We start from the raw sequence: 19,348 nt of genomic DNA on the forward strand, positions 1-19,348 counted from the left end.
TTTGTTGATAGAAGAATTGATTGCAGCCAGTGATCATACAGGACTATGTTGTAGGAGGCACCATCGTGCAGTGCAACCAAGTATTGCTAGACCAAAGCATTGGTAGTTCTGATGCAACATGGGTAGTCATGCTGGTTCTGGTATAACAGGTTTTAATTAATTAGGTATTCCTGAGAGAAAATGAACTAAGAATTTTTCAATTGATGTGCCAAAAGAGGGTAGTTGTTGATGGGTCTTTTGTTTGTGTGGTTGGTTGTGTCCACTGTGTTTCTTTTTAATGTAGTAGGGCTATACAACGTTTAGCACACATTTTTTACAACGCACTACCATTACAACGCAGGCATTACCACGCATACCATTACAACGCATTGCGCTGGGGGGCGCTCTAGGATAGGGAATAAGTTTAATTTTATATCCAACACCTTCCCTAGTGTCCACGGGGACTGGAGTTGGAATATAAAATTATACTTACCACTATCCAGCACCTATGTGTTGTCACGGTATTCGTTGTAAATACCGCGTTGTAAAGGTATGCGTGGTAATAGTATGCGTGCTAACTTCATACATCCGTAGTAGGTAGTTTTTGTCCTGAGTTTGTGCCAACGAAACTTCTTCATCAAGAGTTGTTTCTGTTAGTGACTGAAATGAAGAAATTGTACCAGGATAAGAATCTGGAACCTGTGCTATACAACTCCCTGTCACCATTCCTTACTCCAAAACCTGGGTCAAAATCAAGGTGACCTCAAAATGAGCCTGGCCAGACAAGACCTTCACTAACAAGGGATTACAGCATGGGTGTATCCTTGCTCCCCTGTTGTTTAATCTATATCTAGCGGATCTGAAACCTCATTTGGATGAAGCAACAGCTTACCTGCCTTGATTAGCTGGCAGGAAATTTCAACTCCACAATATTGAGGATGACACAGTGTTTATAGACAAGACGTCTATTGGCAAGCAGAGATCACAGGAGGCACAAGCCTGCTATTTGTCCAATTAATACCATCTTAATTAACCTGGCTAAGACCAAGGTTATGAGTTTTGGTTTGAATAAATTAAAAGTGGTTGCTGGTTTCTGACTAAAGATAATCTAGAAAGGCCTATAAATATCTATGGATGTGGTTGGACAAGAGAAGGCAAAACGTTCTCCACATGAATGCCTTAAAGAGCTCTGCCCAATCGCTGACTTGGGTTGTTCAGCGATTGCACAAGAATCTGATCTGCTTGGATAATAGGGCAATAACAAAGGTTGTTAACAGTAAACTAATGCTCACCTTGGCTTATAGAGCCATCGCCTTCAAAAACAAGCATTTACAATGCAATGGTCTCCTCTTTGTTAAAGTTAGAGCTTTTGGCATTGCTCATGACATTATTTTTGTTTTTGAAACATAAATAAATGGCATTGCCATTTACAATGCCAATAGCTTAATCTCTCGCAAATGCGAGACCTATTGCATTTGCACCCACACACACACTCACAGAGCCACACACAGAGCCACACGCACCGAGCCACACACACCCACACAGAGCCACACACACAGAGCCACACACACAAACACACACAGCCACACACACACACATACAGAGCCACACATACAAATACAGAGCCACACACACACACAGAGTGCCACACACACACACACACACAGAGCCACACACACACACAGACACACACACACACGCAGACACACACACACACAGACACACACACAGACAAACCCACACACAGAGCCACACACACACACACACAGAGCCACACACACACACAGAGCCACACACACACGCAGAGCCACACACACACACAGAGCCACACACACACACACAGAGCCACACACACACAGAGAGCCACACACACACACACAGACACACACACACACAGAGCCACACACAGAGCCGCACACACACACAGAGCCACACACACTGTTGTTGTCAGGGCAGTCATAAACATGGTCACGGACAACACTAGGGTTCGATGGTCTTTAGTGAAGGTCACACAGGCTCCATATCAGTGGAAGGGAAGCTTTGGTTTCAAGACATAGGACTTCAAAGGGTGGGCCCCCAAGAATGAGCAGCCCCATCTGATGAGAGTTGCAGTTGCAAGGCAGTTGACCAGACAGTGACGCATGTCATGGGTGGGGCTACCACAAAACGACTCTAGCCTAACAGATGGTACCGGTCTGCCAGCGTGGGTTGCACTGTGGACCATGGCTGGCAGCTAGGCAGGGCCGATAGAGCGTTCCATTCAATGGCGCCGCTACCACCAGACTACACTAAGATAACAAGGCTGTCCACCTGAGGTCAGTTACGGTTAGCATTGCAGCCCTGCTGGCTATCACTGTTCTTCAGTGGACTGCCACTTGGCATCTGCCAGAACCAGGAAGGCCGGTAGGTGGGGGAGTGCAAGAGGTTTCCGGCTGGGGCTTCCTAGACAGTTCTGGATAGTCACGCGCTTTCCATATATCTGCATTTTGGTATCTGGGACGACTGACAGCCACCGGAAGGACTGGTCGAGTGATGCACAAAACAGTGGTTAGAAGACTGTTCTGGTGTGTGCGCAAAAGCGGGTGTGTTGGTGGTGGAGGCTCAGACTACTGTTTGCTTCAATCTGTCAACACGTGTTGGATACGGTTATCAAGATTGGCTGCCGCCGATGGTGGTGGGTGTTCGAGGTGGGTGTATTTTGATGCATGCTGTCGTGTGAGCTGCCACCAGACTAACGCGGGCCACCTCGTGCTCTCTGTGGCCTGCCACCCTTCCTTGTACATGCGACTAGCATTTATATATACGCCAGGACAGGCAGAGTCATAATGTAGTGATGGGGGGGTTACAGTCAGTTTTGTTTGGAAATGTTGCGCACGCCCCATCGTCTCAGTCACCATCACCCTTTGACTTTATTAGGCTGCTGATGTTTCGAGAACCAAATTATGAATAAACAACCCCCTCCTGTTTTTTCAGATTACAAGCGCCCATTCATTGATTTTAATTAAGAAGAACTTTGCGCAAATGTTAACTCGTTTTCTATTCAGCTAGAGTGGGCTCAGCCTTAGTGAAACATTTATGTATTGAAATAGAAAAGGTGAACGCTTTCATTGGCTCCCTATTGATCCCAATTCATTAATACTAAAGCCGAGCTGCCATTTATAAATTGTGCATGACTGATGTCTAAGCGTTACCATGAATCATTTAATGTTTGGAGGGAATCAAAGCTGCTGAGATTAAGAAAAACATTGTTGCCCGTTGTTCCTGCAGTCGGTTGTGTTAAGTTGCAGGCAGCGCAGTTGTGCCCTCTGGTTCGCAGGATAGCCCCTGTGAGTCTGCTTATGGAAATGAAAGATTCACAGATGTCCTTCATATAAATCACAGGCTACAAGTGCCCCTGTTTCTCACTCCTTCATTCAGGAATTCAGCATCGCTGTCAGCCCTTCCGATGCACGGGTGGCGGCGCGGAACCACAACGTTGCGCAAAACTGTGACTGACAACGTTTAGCAAAACATGGATCGTATGCGCATGAAATATGCGTTATTGGCAGTTTCGACCAAACATCTATAAAGGATTGTGTCTACGTCTTTTTTGTGCAACTTTGTAGGTCGATTTTTGAAGAACCAATAATTTGGGAGGCAAGGACCTTTCTTTGTGTGGCCATGTGCTAGACTGTTGTTAAACTATTTTGTCTTTAATTGTCTTGCTAGTGTAGTACACAACAGGAAACCCACGCGTGCTCAGTTTATTAGCTAGTGTTTCGTGGATGGGCCCTAGAGAAGAGAAAAAATAAAAATAAAAATAAAGACTCATGGCACAAGCCACACACACACACACACAGAGCCACACACACACACACACACACACATACACAGCCACAAAGAGCCCCACACACACACAGAGCGCGACGCTTACAACGAGGCACGGTTGATGCTGCACTGAAGACGTGTGTTTAAAGACACTCTCCAGATAGACCACCTGTAGATGAAGTGACCCCCCCTCACCCGCACCATGTGCTCTACCACCTCTCAGCCCCCATCACCCCCCCCCCACTTCTCCTTCAGGACAGGGAATCTAAGTGCGTTGTGCAAGGGACTAATAATAAATATATGTTTGTCAGCTGGAAAATAATGCAGCGTGCCCAGCTCTGCCTTTTCTCGCTCCAGAATCGCAAGGCGCTTTAAGGTGTCTGAAAGGTAACATGGCGCTATAGAACATTAACAGTCACAGCATTTAAACATGGGCTCCTTGTTGACAAAGGGGCAACGGGCTCCCTGGGAGCGCCTATGATGCGTTTGTCCTTCCTCAGTGTTCATGCTGCTCCCACTGGTAGGGCTCTGTCAGTTCGCTAGGGCTCACGGACGGCGTTGGTTTGTCCCGCGGGGCGAACCGTAAGGGAGGGTGATCCGCAGCTGTATTGGTGAGAGCTGCGAGCCGAGACAGCGGCTACTCCCGGGAACTCAACACTGCCGCCCGTGGCGAGAGAGACAGCAGGGGGCGGCGGACTTGGAGACCTTGGTGAGCAAAGGATGGTCGAGAGGGTCACCTGCAGGGGTATGCTTGATCAGGAGGGTGGGAGTAGCGGTCGTATGAGGAAAGAGGAACTGTATCGCAGGCGGGGCACGTCCCTTCAGCTTCCACTGATGCCAGTGCTTGATCCAAAGCTTAGATAGCGGGTTCGCAGATGCCGGTAGCTTATACAGTGACCCAGGATTCCCCCGAGGTTTCTCAGAGTAGGGGTGAGCTCGGGGCAGGCGCTACTTCTTACCTACACTGGAGATGAGAAACTGTGATTATCTCTGGAAAGCAGGTCATACCGTGCAGGTGCTGGAAGCGGTGGTGTCTCCGCGCTGAGTAAGCACTCGCCAAGACGTTGTGTTTTTGCTGTAAGCCCCGTCCTTTTCAGACTGGGGGGGCGTGTGTTTTTCTTTCTCCCCTCTGAGAGAAAGAAACGAAAAAAACACGCCCCTCAATCCGAAAAGGACGGGGCTTACATGAAAACACAACGTCAGAGAGACCTTTTCTCCAATGGCTGGCCGCCGTTTAGGAGGCCAGCAAATGGAGAAGCGGGCGGTTCAAGCCCCACTGCTAGGAGACATAAGATCTCGCGAGCGAGACTGCGCAAGAGCAGCCTTCGCTAGCCGAGACCTAAAAAGCTTGATACCTGGCTGGACAAATCACAGTGACAATGTTTCCACCAACTTTTCTCTCTTCCAGATTGTACCAGCCTCTCACAAATCCATTAAGAATTGAACCCTGCAGGGCAGCATCTGCTACTCAAAGCCATGTTTTTGTCATATTGTGCTAAACAAAAGAAGGCACACGTAGGATCCTTGAAGCACCATATATGGCAGGTGATAACGCAGGAGAACTCCACTTGGAGCCACCACTTTGACACTTCCTTGATCCGCAAAAGCAGATCAAGACTCACATTGAAGCAATCAAAAATAATCTCAGGAGACGTTGACAGTAAGTACTTTGACAGGAGTTTTATTGTAGATGCGCAGTTAAATTAAATGACCCACCCACCATTTTTGTCAACTTATTTAACTCAACCGCTATCTAAGGTGCAGAAGAGTTAACTGATGCGGTTAAGATTTGGGCTAATTCTGCTGAAAGTCTACTGGTATGGGAGGCTGAGCAGCAGCACGGATGGCACTTGTACACTATGTGGTCTGACGGCAAAATTGCTCAACAATGTTTTATGCATCTATAAGAACTTGCTGCCTATCAGGTAATTCTGGCTGCAACTGATGTTCAGAATCCTGAACATAGATGCATGCAGTGAGGTGATTGACTGTTGCCTAAAGGAGAATCAATCAAGCTGTTGTCATCCTAAATGCGGCCGCTAAGAAAGTAAAAGATGTATCAGTTCGAATTAGATCTCCCAGGAGCCCCCTCAAATAGCATTGTTTTGCATAGATGAGCATTTAAAACACTTTGAACCCCTTTAGTGTTGGCTCCTTCATTTATTGAGCTCTCTAAAGGAGCAACAGCTTTTGGGGTTTCATGCTCCATGCTCTCAAAAAGGTTTGCTCGGATCATGCATTGATGTAACATAACTGAATTACATCTATTTGGAGGTCCCCCAAGTAGTTCCTATTGCTAAGTCGAGCACTTGCAGCACATGTATTCTCTGATCTGCCAGGAGCCCCATGAAGTCCAGCACTTGATGCAATGTATTCCATTACAGCAGCTTCCCTTAGACTTTGGGGTAATAGAAGAGTTAAGAGCTATAGATAAGCCTTTTTTTAACAACACATTTTATTGGTTTTCTGTAGTACCAAGTGGGCATAGCCCAGCAAGCATCGTACATGTAAACGGCAGACTGTATAGACTTTAGGTACTGAAACGTTTCCACCCAGGAGGTCTGCAGAACACCAGACATAGATGAGCCTTTTTAGATTGTATGTATATAGGGATTTGCTAATTTTAAGAATTAATCACAAGAATGGATTAGAATTCTGTTGAGTGGCCTCAGATAACCTATTGTCCTTAAAGTGGTCTTTCCTTGTTATGTCATTTGACAGAATAACACCTGCCTGGCCAACATTTTAGATATTTTAAAAACTTTTTATTGAGTTTTTCGCATATTACATCATTGAATGAAGTGTGACATCGGACGTTTAGCCTACATATATATGACAATCAGTCATCAGTGTTCTCATATCGCATACAGAAATGTAGACAACGTGATTCAACAAGTAGAGAGGTAATGAGAGTACAAGAAAACAGAACAACAACAACTTTGAGCCTGGTCCCGTAGTGCAGGTGAGAGGTTAATGTTTTTAAACTGCATGAAAAGGGGATTGTTAGTGTTAGGTATGACGCACTAGAATGAATTAAAAGCCCGTCGAGCCTCCCCAGGTGGCACCTTGGCACAGCCCAGCCTCTGAAGCAACCCCCCCCCCCCTCCCTTCAGCATCATTTTAGATTCTTAAATAGCTGAAGGTGTAATATTTCACGGAGATGCCTTTTGTTAGGGAGGCTGGTTTGTTATCGGCACTGTCCCCAAAAGATCACAGGAAAGAACTACTGACGTGTTTATTGATAACTCTGTTGGTGCTGGCTGTTGCACCTTCTGGAGTTTCCGCTACACAATGTACAGCATGACGCAGACTGTAAATAGTGTTTTAGATTCTCATATTAGACAAAGGAACTTGTTTAGTTTGCCTCATCATAAATTTGGACTTAATAAAAACATTTTTTGTACTTGTAAATCCTTGGCAGGTGACTTAATGAATTTATATAGTTATACAATCAAGTTAATATAATTGAATCATTTCTATTTTTATTTTCCAATATCCTCTCAATCACTGAACTCGAATATACATCCACAAACATGGATCTAAAAGATTCCTTATCTCTCATTAAGCCCCGTTTCTCTGCTTCTCTATAACTATCGCCAAGAGGTATTGCAACAACTAAATTTGATGAGTGGAATGCTAACTTAAGTCTCTGCCAATGGCAATCACTTGAGCCGCATTCCAGTCCATAGTTTGTACACCCAATGCGCATCTCCGGAAAAGGGGCAACCACATTCAGTAAGTCTTGGTCCTGCTTGAATAGGAGCAGGGCGCATTTGTGGGAAAGGCGACCGTGGTATAACTTGTTGGTTTAGTAGATTATTTTAATAAAGTGGATCCAATTGGTATGGTTTGGGCTTTGAGAGTAACATTTCTGTTACGTCTGTGCATATCGAGGTGCCATTTCTAACTGTTAGATATTGTGTGATGAATAGGCTGAATCTGATGCAGGACAAATGGGAATCAGAAGTGTTTGTGGTGTTTACAGTTTTTCATTGGCTCGTGCCCTACACTCAGTACCCTTTGCTCTGGATGCTCTCGGAATAAAAATAGCCTGAAGAATTTTCGAAGTAGGGAATAAAATTATCCTACCAAGTGGTGTGGCAGTATCCGCCTTAAAAGTCAGCAGACTTGGACCATGTGACCTGTACAGCCAATCAGCCACCTCGGGTCCTGGGGCTCTCAGGTGGTGCCGAGAGCGAGGAAGGAAGAAGGTTTTCTCAACCGTATCTGGGGCAGACTTTTTTCTTGTGTCAGGTGTTGATCTTCTGGTTCTGACCTGATGAAGATATTTGGGGAGTAGATAGTTCCCTGTACATAACCCAGCCGGTGAGAGGTCATACTTCTAGGTCGACTACTAATTCTTGGTTCGATGCTGCCTGTTCTAGGGCGCATTCTTGCCTCATAGCCGCGTTACACAATAAGGTAAGGGACCCGATAGAGGTGGCTACTTGTAGGAAAGTTTATTGCCTAGCTTGGAATAATTGTAAGAATAACATCAAATCCGAGGCTTGGAATAATCTGGCTAATGCCACACAATCCAAGGACAGTGCCCTATTTTGGCGCGCAGTTAATGCACCATTTTTTAATGAAGTCAATAATGCAAGGGTAGAGGTTGCTATCAGTGAAAACTCCTGGATTGACTTTTTTTCAGAAGTCTATAATCCGGAGGGGATTTTAAAGTTAGCTGATATAGAGGATATGGACAAGGAGGCATCCCGGACCTTTCGCCAAGTTAATTTGGGTATCTCAATTGGTGAAATGTCCGCTGTTATTGAGCAGAGTAGGGGAGGCAAAGCCTCAGGTTTAGATGGGGTTCCTATTGATATTTTTAAACACTCAGTTGACTTATGGTCCCCCATTTTGAAGAGAGTCATGGACGCAAGTTGTGAGCGGGGGTTTCCCAAGACCTGGTCTGATTCTATTATTATTCCCATTTTCAGGAAGGGAGATAGGGAGAGTCCCTCTTGTTATCGCCCTATCTCTCTTCTTGATTCTTTTATGAAGATCACAGGGAGGGTTGTTCCGAACCGGTTACTATCTTGGGTAGAAGAAGCAGGAGTGTTGTCCCCGGTTCAGTACGGCTTTCGTGAGGGGATGGGCACCGTCGAACAGGTCCTGAACTTTACACTTCTTCAAGGGAAATATGTTCAGGCTAAGGCGGGCAAACTTTATGCAGCATTCGTTGACCTGAGTGCTGCTTTCGACTGCGTTAAGCACGATCGTCTGTGGAAGGTGTTGGAAGAACTTAAAGTGGAGGAGGCCATTATTTCTTTTTTAAGGCAACTTTATGCTGGGGCAAGGGCCAGGGAGATATTTGGAACCGGAGGAGAGTGCACCAAGCCCTTCCACGTGAAGCGTCGAGTGAGGCAAGGGTGCGTTCTCGCGCCCCTTCTTTTTAACTTATAAACTAATGACTTAGAGTATGTTTTGGTGTCTAAAGTTATTGACTCACCCAGAATTAATTTTAAACAAGTGGTGTCCCTATTATATGCGGATGATGCCGTCATCATGGCCAGGACAGAGAGAGGTCTGCAGACAGCCCTAGATGCCTATATTAATTTCATGGACTCTAGGGGTCTAAAACTGAATGTGAAATAAACTTTCGTGATGACGTGCGCCAGGGGTAAATCCAAAACCTGTAAGTTGTTTGCACGTAGGGAGAAAGTGCAGGCAACTAAATCCTTTTCATACTTAGGAGTAGTTCTCGAGGGTGGGGGGCATTGGGGTCCGGCCATTAGGAGTAGGACCTTGTCCTTTAAAAAAGCGACTGCAGCACTTATGTCTTTTTCACGAAAGATGGGTAAAAGACCCCCTGAAATTTTACTTAAAATATATACGGCCAAATGTGTTAGTACGGCCATATACGGTGCTGGAGTTTGGGGCATCCAAGACACCAGGGAAATACAAACAGTAGAAAATGCTTTTCTAAGGTTTATTTTAGCTGTACCTTTTAGTTTATCTGTGTATAACTGTCACGCTGAGCTGGGTGTTCGTCATATCAGTGATTTGATAGCGATGCAACCACTGTTACTTTGGCACAGGGTTTGGACTGCAGTTGACCTGGAGCTGAACAGAGAGATTATCCACGATGTTATGGCCCTGAATAAATCAAATAAAATAGCATGGCTAACCTATATTCAAAAGTTTTGCCAAGATATGGGGAAACCTGAGTTCTTTACTGCACCAGAGGGGTTATGTAAGATCACGAGGAAAGACCTAAAGAACAATTGCTGGTACCATCTGGAATCCCTGCGGCTTGGGGTTGAGCTCAATAAGGGCTCGGTCGTGCGGCACCAAATGTCGCTAGTATCTGGTAACATGCAACCCTACTTGAATTGGTGTACCAAGGGATTTGATAGGTTTTTACTCACAAGGTTTAGATTCGATATCTTTTTTCGCCTTGTTTCATTTCCAAAAACTAATGATTGGACCAAAACGCTCTGTAAGTGCCCATGTGATGGGGTGGCCGAACAATCAACCCTTCATGTGATTTGCTTTTGTGAATTTTACTGTAAAGAGAGAGCCTGATGGATTAAACCTTTTCTGAAAAACAGCGGAACATGGTACCAGTGCCGCCCAGCCTTACTGTATCTCCAGTTGTTACATGATGAACTGTGTGTGGCGACTATGGTCGGTTTTCTAAAGAGTGTATTCAGAAAAAGGAAAAGTTTAATGTGTTCCTAAAATTACTGTACCTACAGTTAATTCTTAAATGTAATGATATATATGTGACAAGTTCTGTTTTCCTATGCACAATATGTTTTGATTTTTTTATGTTGCTGCTTTTATGATTTTAAATTTTGCTAAAATCGAATAAAGCTTTCTACTACTACATAACCCAGCCCTTCCCACCCTATTCTTCCTTGATTAGCAGATTGCGTGCCATTTCTCTTTGCACATTGTTCTCATTGGAATTTTCTCCGTAGCACAGTTTGTTTGATGGAAAGTTTCATATCTCGCATTGTTAGTACGGTCATTTACAACAAGGCGCAGTATTTCAATTGGAAAATACTCTAAATTGAGTATATTAATTTACATTGTCTGCCCGTAGGGTCGAATGGGTGTTATTTTTCTTGGGTCAGAATTCCTGAAAATAATCATCTCTTATCAAGTCTGGTGATGCCATCCACATCAAGGATCAGATGATGTAATTTCGTTTCATGTAATCAGTCATACTAGAGCCCGCTTTTAGTGGTGGAGGGACTAAAAATCCTAATAAAATATATGGTCAGTTTTGAAGCAAAGACTTAGCTTTCAAATCTTGGTGTGCATTCTATGTGCATGTCAAAATACCAGAGCCATATGGCAGAAAACACCAAATGTAAGGGATGGGCGCAAAGAGTTATGGCATTAACAATAGGCCAAAGGATGAAATATTGTGACTTCCACATCTTTAATCACTTGCGAGGTGTGGAATAGCACAACTTGTGATATCATGAATGAAGAAACAATAACCAGGCTAAATTTGGGACATACTCTCTTTCATTTGGGAGTTTATACTTCAGGTAAAGCTAGTACAAAGATACATTTGGTAAAACTGACTTTCCTTGTTGGGTCCATATGCAAAGTTCCCTCAAGGTCTCATATTTCCTGATGCCAGGGAATCAGATACTATCATTTGCTAAGAGAATATGTCATGATTTCTAGAGTGCCCATACTTCCCCTGGTGACCAGCGCCAACTGGGAGAGATTCTGGACCTCATTATCCCAAAAGTCATTGCCATCACATTGGAGGACATTACCCAGTGTGATTGGTCTGACCATTACAGCATCTTCTTCTTTATCAACAGGGAGGTGACATGGAAAATGGCTCAACCAAAGAAAATTAAACAGTGGAAAAAAGACCTCAGGAATATTAACATGGACTGTTTAGCTATCACTGGAAAAATGCCTTGTCCTCCCAATGTACCTGATCTCACTGATTTCTATAACTCTCCTATCTCTGGTATCATGGACTCAATAGCTCCTCTACAGCAAAAAAATGCCTCTGCCAAAATCTCCAAACCATGGTTCAACGGCAACCTAAACTCTGAATGCCGCAACCTAAGGGCTGCTGAAACTCAATGGAGAGCCAAACCCTCCATCTGTAATCTAAAACTCCTTAGATCGGTTAGGAGTTCTTATATTAAAACATTTCAAACAACTAAGGCCGATTACTTCAGAGTCCTTCTCACTCCAGCCTCAAATCGTCCCCAAAAATTGTCAAACAGCAATCTGCTATAGCACCCAAGAATTTTGAATCAACAGCAACGATTTGGCTGTCTTCTGTATGGAAAAAACTAAACTCATCAGTTGTGAGCTCGAATCTAAGACGGTCCTACTTACACCATCTGAGAGTGCGACTGTTCCTGCCCTCTATGAGAGTCTAAAGCCACTTAGTATTAGCATCAAGAACATGGCCACCTGGAGCTCCCCCCCCCCCCTCAGTGAAAACGACATCTACAAAATTCTGTTGAACATTAACCCCTTGTCTGTCTTCAAAGAAATCAAGGGTGCCCTTATTCCCCTTTGGACAAAGATTGTCAGCGCCTCCCTATCTCAAGGCCAGATCCCAGAATGTTTACAAGCAGCTCAGGTCTCACCTATTGACAAAAAACCTGATACAGATAGATCTGACATCAACAACTTTCGTCCCATCTCCAACATCCCTACTCTAGCCAAGCTCCTTGAAAAATGTATCCAATTGCAACTCTGCTCGCACATTGAGACTTTCAATCTCTTGGATCAACATAAATTGGTGGTTAGGAGAGATCATAATACTGAATCCGCACTCCTTCACATCATGGACGACATCCTAAAATTGTTAGACCATAACGAATCCTCTGCATTTGACACGGTTAATCACGATATCCTCTTAGCCATTCTGGAACACAGGATGGGCCTTTCAGGTCAGGTACTGCAATGGTTTGCTTCCTTCCTTCACAATAGATCCCTAAGAGGTAAAATGAACCAAACGATATCCCAAACATCCAGAGTCTCCATGGGGGTCTCACAAAGGTCAGCACTCTCTCCCATACTCTTTAACATTTTTCTGGAACCACTAGCGAGCGCTCTTAAATCCATGAACATTCTTTTTCATATGTAACCGGATGATAGCGAACTTTACCTGAAAATCAACTATTCTGAAGACCTCATCTCACTCAACTCCTCCCTGAGGATTACCCAATACTGGCTAACTGAGAACGATCTCCGGCTCAACACCACCGCCAAAACTGAATTCCTTCTCATATCACCTCCTAAACAAACCCCCAAGATTGACCTCTGGATGAAGCACCTCACTACCTTGAACTGCTCCCTTATTATCGGCGATTCAGCTAAATCTCTCGGAATCACCCTAGACTCACACCTGAAAATGAAGAAAAACATTATTATGATGTGTAAGGGTGCCAACTACCGAATGAGGCTTCCTAGAAATCTAAAACCATTCCTCCCTCATGAGGACCTCAAGATGGTGGTTCAAGCTCTTGTCCTGCTAAGACTAGACTATGGTAGCGCGACATTATGTGGCCTTCCTTTAGCCCCACTCAGGGCTTCATTGAATACAGCTGCCAAACTGATCACTGACACAAAAGGAACTGATCACATCTCCCCAGCTCTAAGATCTCTAAAGTGGCTACTCTACGAAGCAAGAATTCAACTAAAGATTACCTGTCTAACACACAAAACCCTCCACTTCAAAACCCTTGGCTACCTGGCTCAAAAACTAGAACTAACGGGGGGGGCAAACATAAAGAAGTGCAAATGCTCTAATACTGAAACCCCAGTCTTTTCGCAAAAAGAGAACAAGGCTTCAAGACTTCTCAGGTTCGGCACTGAAGATCTGGAACTCGCTCCCTCCGGAAATCCGCAGAATTCCTCACACAGCTGCTTTCAAACATGACGTAAAAACTCTCCTAATGGAAATGTTCCTGCCATAAATAACCATTGGTTGTCTGTTTTCTTCAAGCACTGTATTAAATAGGAATGTCTACCTTATTGTACCAAGTAATTAACGTGCTCATCTTTGTACATTTTTATTACCTTATTATGTTATCCTCTACTACTGCCTTACAATGTTCCTTTTTACCGTATTCTTCTCTCATATTATTGTGAAGCGCTCTGATACCTCTCGGGGTCTTGTTCGCGCTATACAAAACTTTTAAACTAAAGAAATAAATAAAACTGCTTCCTCCTGTGTCAGCATGGGTTTTTGGAGGCCCTCGCCGATGGGTCACTACAACCCATGGTGACAAGCGCCTCCCACAGAGCCACTGATAGTGAGATGCCTGCTATCTACTCTCAACATGAGAGCAGACAATGCAGTTTTGGGTAGGGAGGTATTTTTATTTAATCTTTGGAATATTTGGATTTGAGTAGGATAAGCAATTTTCAGTAGGTGGTGTGAGAGGGTACTAGGCTGTCAGATTGGGGAGTGGGTTATATGCCAAGTTGAGATGAGTGCCAGGAGGCAATTTTTTTGCAATATGCAGCTCACTTATTAACTCCTCTGTAGATGTTCATGTGGGCATAGATAATATTATAGATGACTAAAATGTGATGGGGGTGTATTTCATCCTGGGGTTCTGAGTGCCATCATAGACAACTTGAGGTTCATTCTTGTTTATTTGAAATCGATCAAAACTCCCTGGACAAAAATATCGCCGTTATTCACAGTTACCCATCGATAATTCTATATTTGATCTATGGCTTTGGTAGGAAGACTTTCTCAAGAACACTAAGGCCTAGATGCATCAAGCATCCATTCTGCGAATCCTAAATAGCGAAAAATAACGAATCGCTATTTAGAAATAGCAGAATGGAATGCATCATTTAAATCACAAAATATCTGCAAATCGCATCCGCCCGCAATCGCCAAATGTGACTCTGCAAAAATTCCTACAAAATCGCAGTCGGCTGTTTCCAGCCCCCGAATTGCGAATCCGCAATTACCGATTTCGCAAATACCGAAATCGAAAAGGGAAGTCGCATATGTAGCCCAATGATGACATCACTACCAGGAAGTAGCCTGGTCCATGCTTCATTCAGACCACAGAGCTGGACACAGGAGGAGGCAGAGCACTGACCTCCAGGAGCCATACCCTGCAGTGCCCATACAGGAGTTGAAATCAAACAACAATGTTCCAGGAAGCTGCAGGACTAAGTGCAAAGCTCCGCAAGCGCAAACTCAAGTTCAGTGAAAAAGAACTTGAGTACCTGATTGAAGGAGTGGGTAGGGACCACGATCAACTGTTCGGGAAGCTGTCCCGGAAAGTGCCCAAGGCATCCAAGAGGCGCATCTGGGTGCGCATCAAGGCAAAGGTGAATGCGGTGGGAGTCACCCGGCCACCGGTCCATCGATGATTTAAAAAAGAGGTGGTATGACCTCCGAGGCCGTGCCAAGGAGCGAATAGCTGATAGACTGGGGGAGACAAGGAGTACGGGAGGGGGACCCTCTACAGTCCCTGAAAACACCCCCATGGAGGACCTAGTGGAGGACACCATACACCCTAAATCCTGCGTGGGCATTACCCAACTGGACACCTCCCTCACCACACACCAAACACAAGGTAAGAGGCATGCTACTGCAACCCCGTACCCTAACAATGCCCATGCCCCCAGTGCAATCCATATTTGTGACCACAGTATTCCAGTCCCTGCTCCTCCCAAACACCCAAATGCATTGTGGTATTTGTAGTGTGTAAATGTGCCTTGATAGCCACACACAGTCAGAATAGTCAAGATACACAGACCCCTAAAGCCAGCCAGGGAATGCAGACATTAACCATTAGCGAGCCTGCGCGCATGTTGCAACATCCCAGGCGCCTGAATCATACCAGTAATCATGCACTCTTCCACATCACAGGTGTGTGGAAAATTAATACAGCTAGGTGAACATTATCGGCGCCATCTTGCCCCTTTTCGAGCCCATTCGTGCGCGTAAGCGGCAGCCATTTTGAGCACCATGGCCTCCCTGCCCCTCGCTGATAGCCAGCGCGTCTCTCTCTCTCCTAACCTCGCAAGCATCCCCCCTGCACACTGACAACCCCCGCTCTCTCATGCCCTAGGTCATAAACCCCTCTTCAGCGCAGCTTCACCACAGAATCCCATCCTGTTCCCAGCGCGACACCTCCCCTCATTCCTTTCATGGCCTCAGATCCTTTTGATGCAAACCCCCTTTTCCTGTGTCCCCGTTTGTCTTCCTTGTTCCCAGGCCGCCACCTGGCCCTGCGGATACTGTTTATTACCCCGTACAGTAGGAAGCTTCCCCTCCCCATCAAAAGACCCTCGAGCCGATCAAAGCCCCCACCCTATGAGATCCGATCAACCCCATGCATTCCGTGAATCGGCGGAATGCCCTGCTGTGCGACAACCATCACCTGTTGTGACCGGGGTGGGGAATCCAACTGTAAATGTATGTGGGAACGGGCCTGAAGGGGAGATTCCGAGGATGTTCTTTCAACTATCAAAGTGTTGCGAGAATGTGTTATGTGCAATAAAGGTCATAAACCCTAGTATAAGAGGCCAGGCCTCAGAGATGTAGTTCGAGCACCTCGTGACGATACTTGCTGTCTGAATTGATGTGTTCTCCTCCGGAGAGAATAAAATCCTCGTTTCCTGCCTTCCAGTCTCCAGCGCCTGCTTCTTCATTGATTAACATTGGTGGGTCATAGAGGCGATACCGCCGGGCAACATAAAAGGGTCTTTGGTTACTGGTTGTCTTCGAAACCCTTTTTAACAATTGGCGCCCAACGTGGGGCCCATCAGCGACTCGTGGATCCAGTGGGAGAGGTCCTGACGACAGAGTGAACGACTGCAACGATCGGAAGGTACCCTGTCCGATAGACCCTCGTCTGACAGCCGATCATCCGAACTTCACTGGTTCCGAACAGACCTCTCTCGAGTGATCTGCGGTCCTGACTGGGAACCATCAGGAGTGCCGCGAGAAGTACGAAGAGAAGAGGACGATCGGGCGCTGGATTCGGAAGACAAGAAACTGTCCATGCGGTCCGGGTAAGGTCGTGTAAACACGACGAATTGCGAAAGTGATTGATAATTGAAAGTGATTGATAATTGATGAGAAAATACTAGTATTACTTTTTGTTAATTTATTTGGAGATTCGCTGTCTGCAAACGGAGAAACAACAGGCTCTCCCTTTATAAACAGCGAAGGATAGGTACGCACCCGTCGGACCTATCTTTCTCCCCCATTGAACAATTGCCCCCCCCCCCAATTGATTAACTGTTATAGATTGTTTTCTGGAGATTCTCTGTCTGCAAACAGGGAAGAATAGGTCCCCTCTTTGCAGATAGTGAAAGGGTAGGTGACGCGAACCTTTGCGAGCTTACTTATTCTCCCCATTGACCATATTGATTTTTTATTTTTGACCTAACATTGATTGCTCAAGATTGGTTCATGAGGTATTCACTACGTACAAACAACGTAGAATAGAAATATTCTGTCTAGTCTTTGCACACAGTGATAAGATAGGTAGTGCTGACTATTATCCCATTGTGATCCGTCATGCCTGTCTTCTCCCCACTGGTTAGTAGCCTGTTTAGCCCGGACCGCTTATTAGAGATGAACCATCCGGCTCCACTGGAAGGCACCCCTAATAAGGACATGTTCATGAAGCATGGATTAATCGCTATAGCCTATAGTGAGCTGTGGCATAAATATACGAAAAAGGATCGAGAAAGTCAGTGGCCACTGAGAGGATCCTTTGATCTTGACAAAATAGAAACGGTAGAAATAGCCCTTCGTAGGAATGAAACAACACCTATTATGCTCGATAGTCTCGGTATGTGGCGCAAAGAAGCCACACGACGAAGGGAAGGCGACGAATTCAGAAAAGGTGAAGGGACACGACGGACAACCCTCCAAACGTCTAGTAGGCAAAGGGAAGGGCCAGCGATGGCACAGTTCCGAGGAGTAGACATGAAAAGAGAACGGTGTAAAGGGATGTGCCGACAAGTCAACCCCGGGACACAACGACCCGAAGGTAATCCCCCGACACTACGCACAGGACGAATAGATTTAAAACAGAACCAATGTGCTTTCTGTAAATGTCTCGGGCACTGGAAAGCCCAATGCCCGACTCTGCAGAGCATAGGTAAGAACGGAGGGTCGACAGAAAGAACAGGCCGACAGAAAGGGAAAAGGCGCGAGATAAAAACCAATCAGACTAGTGCAGACAGGACGGACAGAACCACCCCGTTTGATTATGCTCGATGGCACAGATTTCGTCAGACCAATTTTAACGACATGTTAGAGTTCTGGGACTGATTGCTCTCTGTTGCTCCCCCACTCTGAAAACCAAACACAATTACAGACCAGTGTAAACAACCCCCGTTAGAGAAAGGACTCAAGGAAGCCAAGCGTCTATTATATAACTTAGGATTTAATTACGGTAAAGAAAACACACAACCAACGGTAAATAGAATAACTAGTAGAACACTTTCTAAAACAAACTGTACTAATAGGAGAAATATAAAACGTATTATGCTCACTCCGGAAGTCCTCGAAATGTAACAGTTCGATGGTCCCGCCCATCCGAAACACATAGCACGTGTGGGGCGGGGCCTGCCAGCAGCCATGGGCCAAAAGAGATCGCTGGCGAGAAGGTACTGGAGGCTCCACAAAGCAGGCAATGAAATGGTCTTCCCATACTACCCTTCCAGGGATGGCGTCCCCCGGGCCACGAGTAGGGAGGGGGCGGATGCAAATGACCCCCTCCCTCGTATCTCCTGGTCCGGCCATCACGAATTCCTCCATCGAACGGATGCAGGGTGGGCAGGGAGGGAGAGGCGACGCGGACGAGCCTCTCCCGCCTCCACAGGTAGGAGGCTTCCCTGCCCTGGTCCAGCGCCGATGTGCTCCAGCCGGGCGACGGCCATATACCTACGCTGCACAGGACATATAATACCCGACTGGTATATTTCCGCAACACAGGACATACAATGCCCGACTGGTATATTTACGCAGCACAGGACATACAATGCCCGCCTGGTATATTTGCGTAGCACAGGACACACAATGTCCGATGGGCCTACTTGAATAACACCGGACGTACGATGGTCCCCCAAGAGTCGGAATCAGGGGTGTAGGGTGGTCATCATGTGCACCCCTGATTCAAAGGGACGGCGTGGGATGCGCCGGGAGAGGGGGACGGCACGGGCGAGCCTCCCTCACCTCCCCAGATGAAGGCTCCACTGCTGCACCCTGGCGCCCCGAACCAAAATGTCCTGCTCCAACAGCATGATGTTCTGTCCTTCATCACCATAAGAAGTTTCTTCCACTCCTGATAGATACGACGAGGGACGGCTGCCGCAGGGTCTCAAAATGGCGTCTGGGCCCTCGGAAGGCGGGTCTAGGCCGCTGGAGTAATTTTGTCCGAAATTGCAACTCGGGCACTTGCCCCCCTGGGCGCAAGCCCCCACCATCGACAAACATCCCCTCGACTTTGAAGATTCTACCAAAGTCCCAAGAGCCCTCAGCCCCTTCAGGCTTCCGGTGGGGAACAACTGCATTGATCTCTAATGAAATAACCACGGCACAGCAACAAGATGGCGGTGCTCTCGTGTC

Source organism: Lissotriton vulgaris, chromosome 2_1, assembly GCF_964263255.1.
Source record: "Lissotriton vulgaris chromosome 2_1, aLisVul1.2, whole genome shotgun sequence".
NCBI lineage: Eukaryota > Metazoa > Chordata > Amphibia > Caudata > Salamandridae > Lissotriton > Lissotriton vulgaris.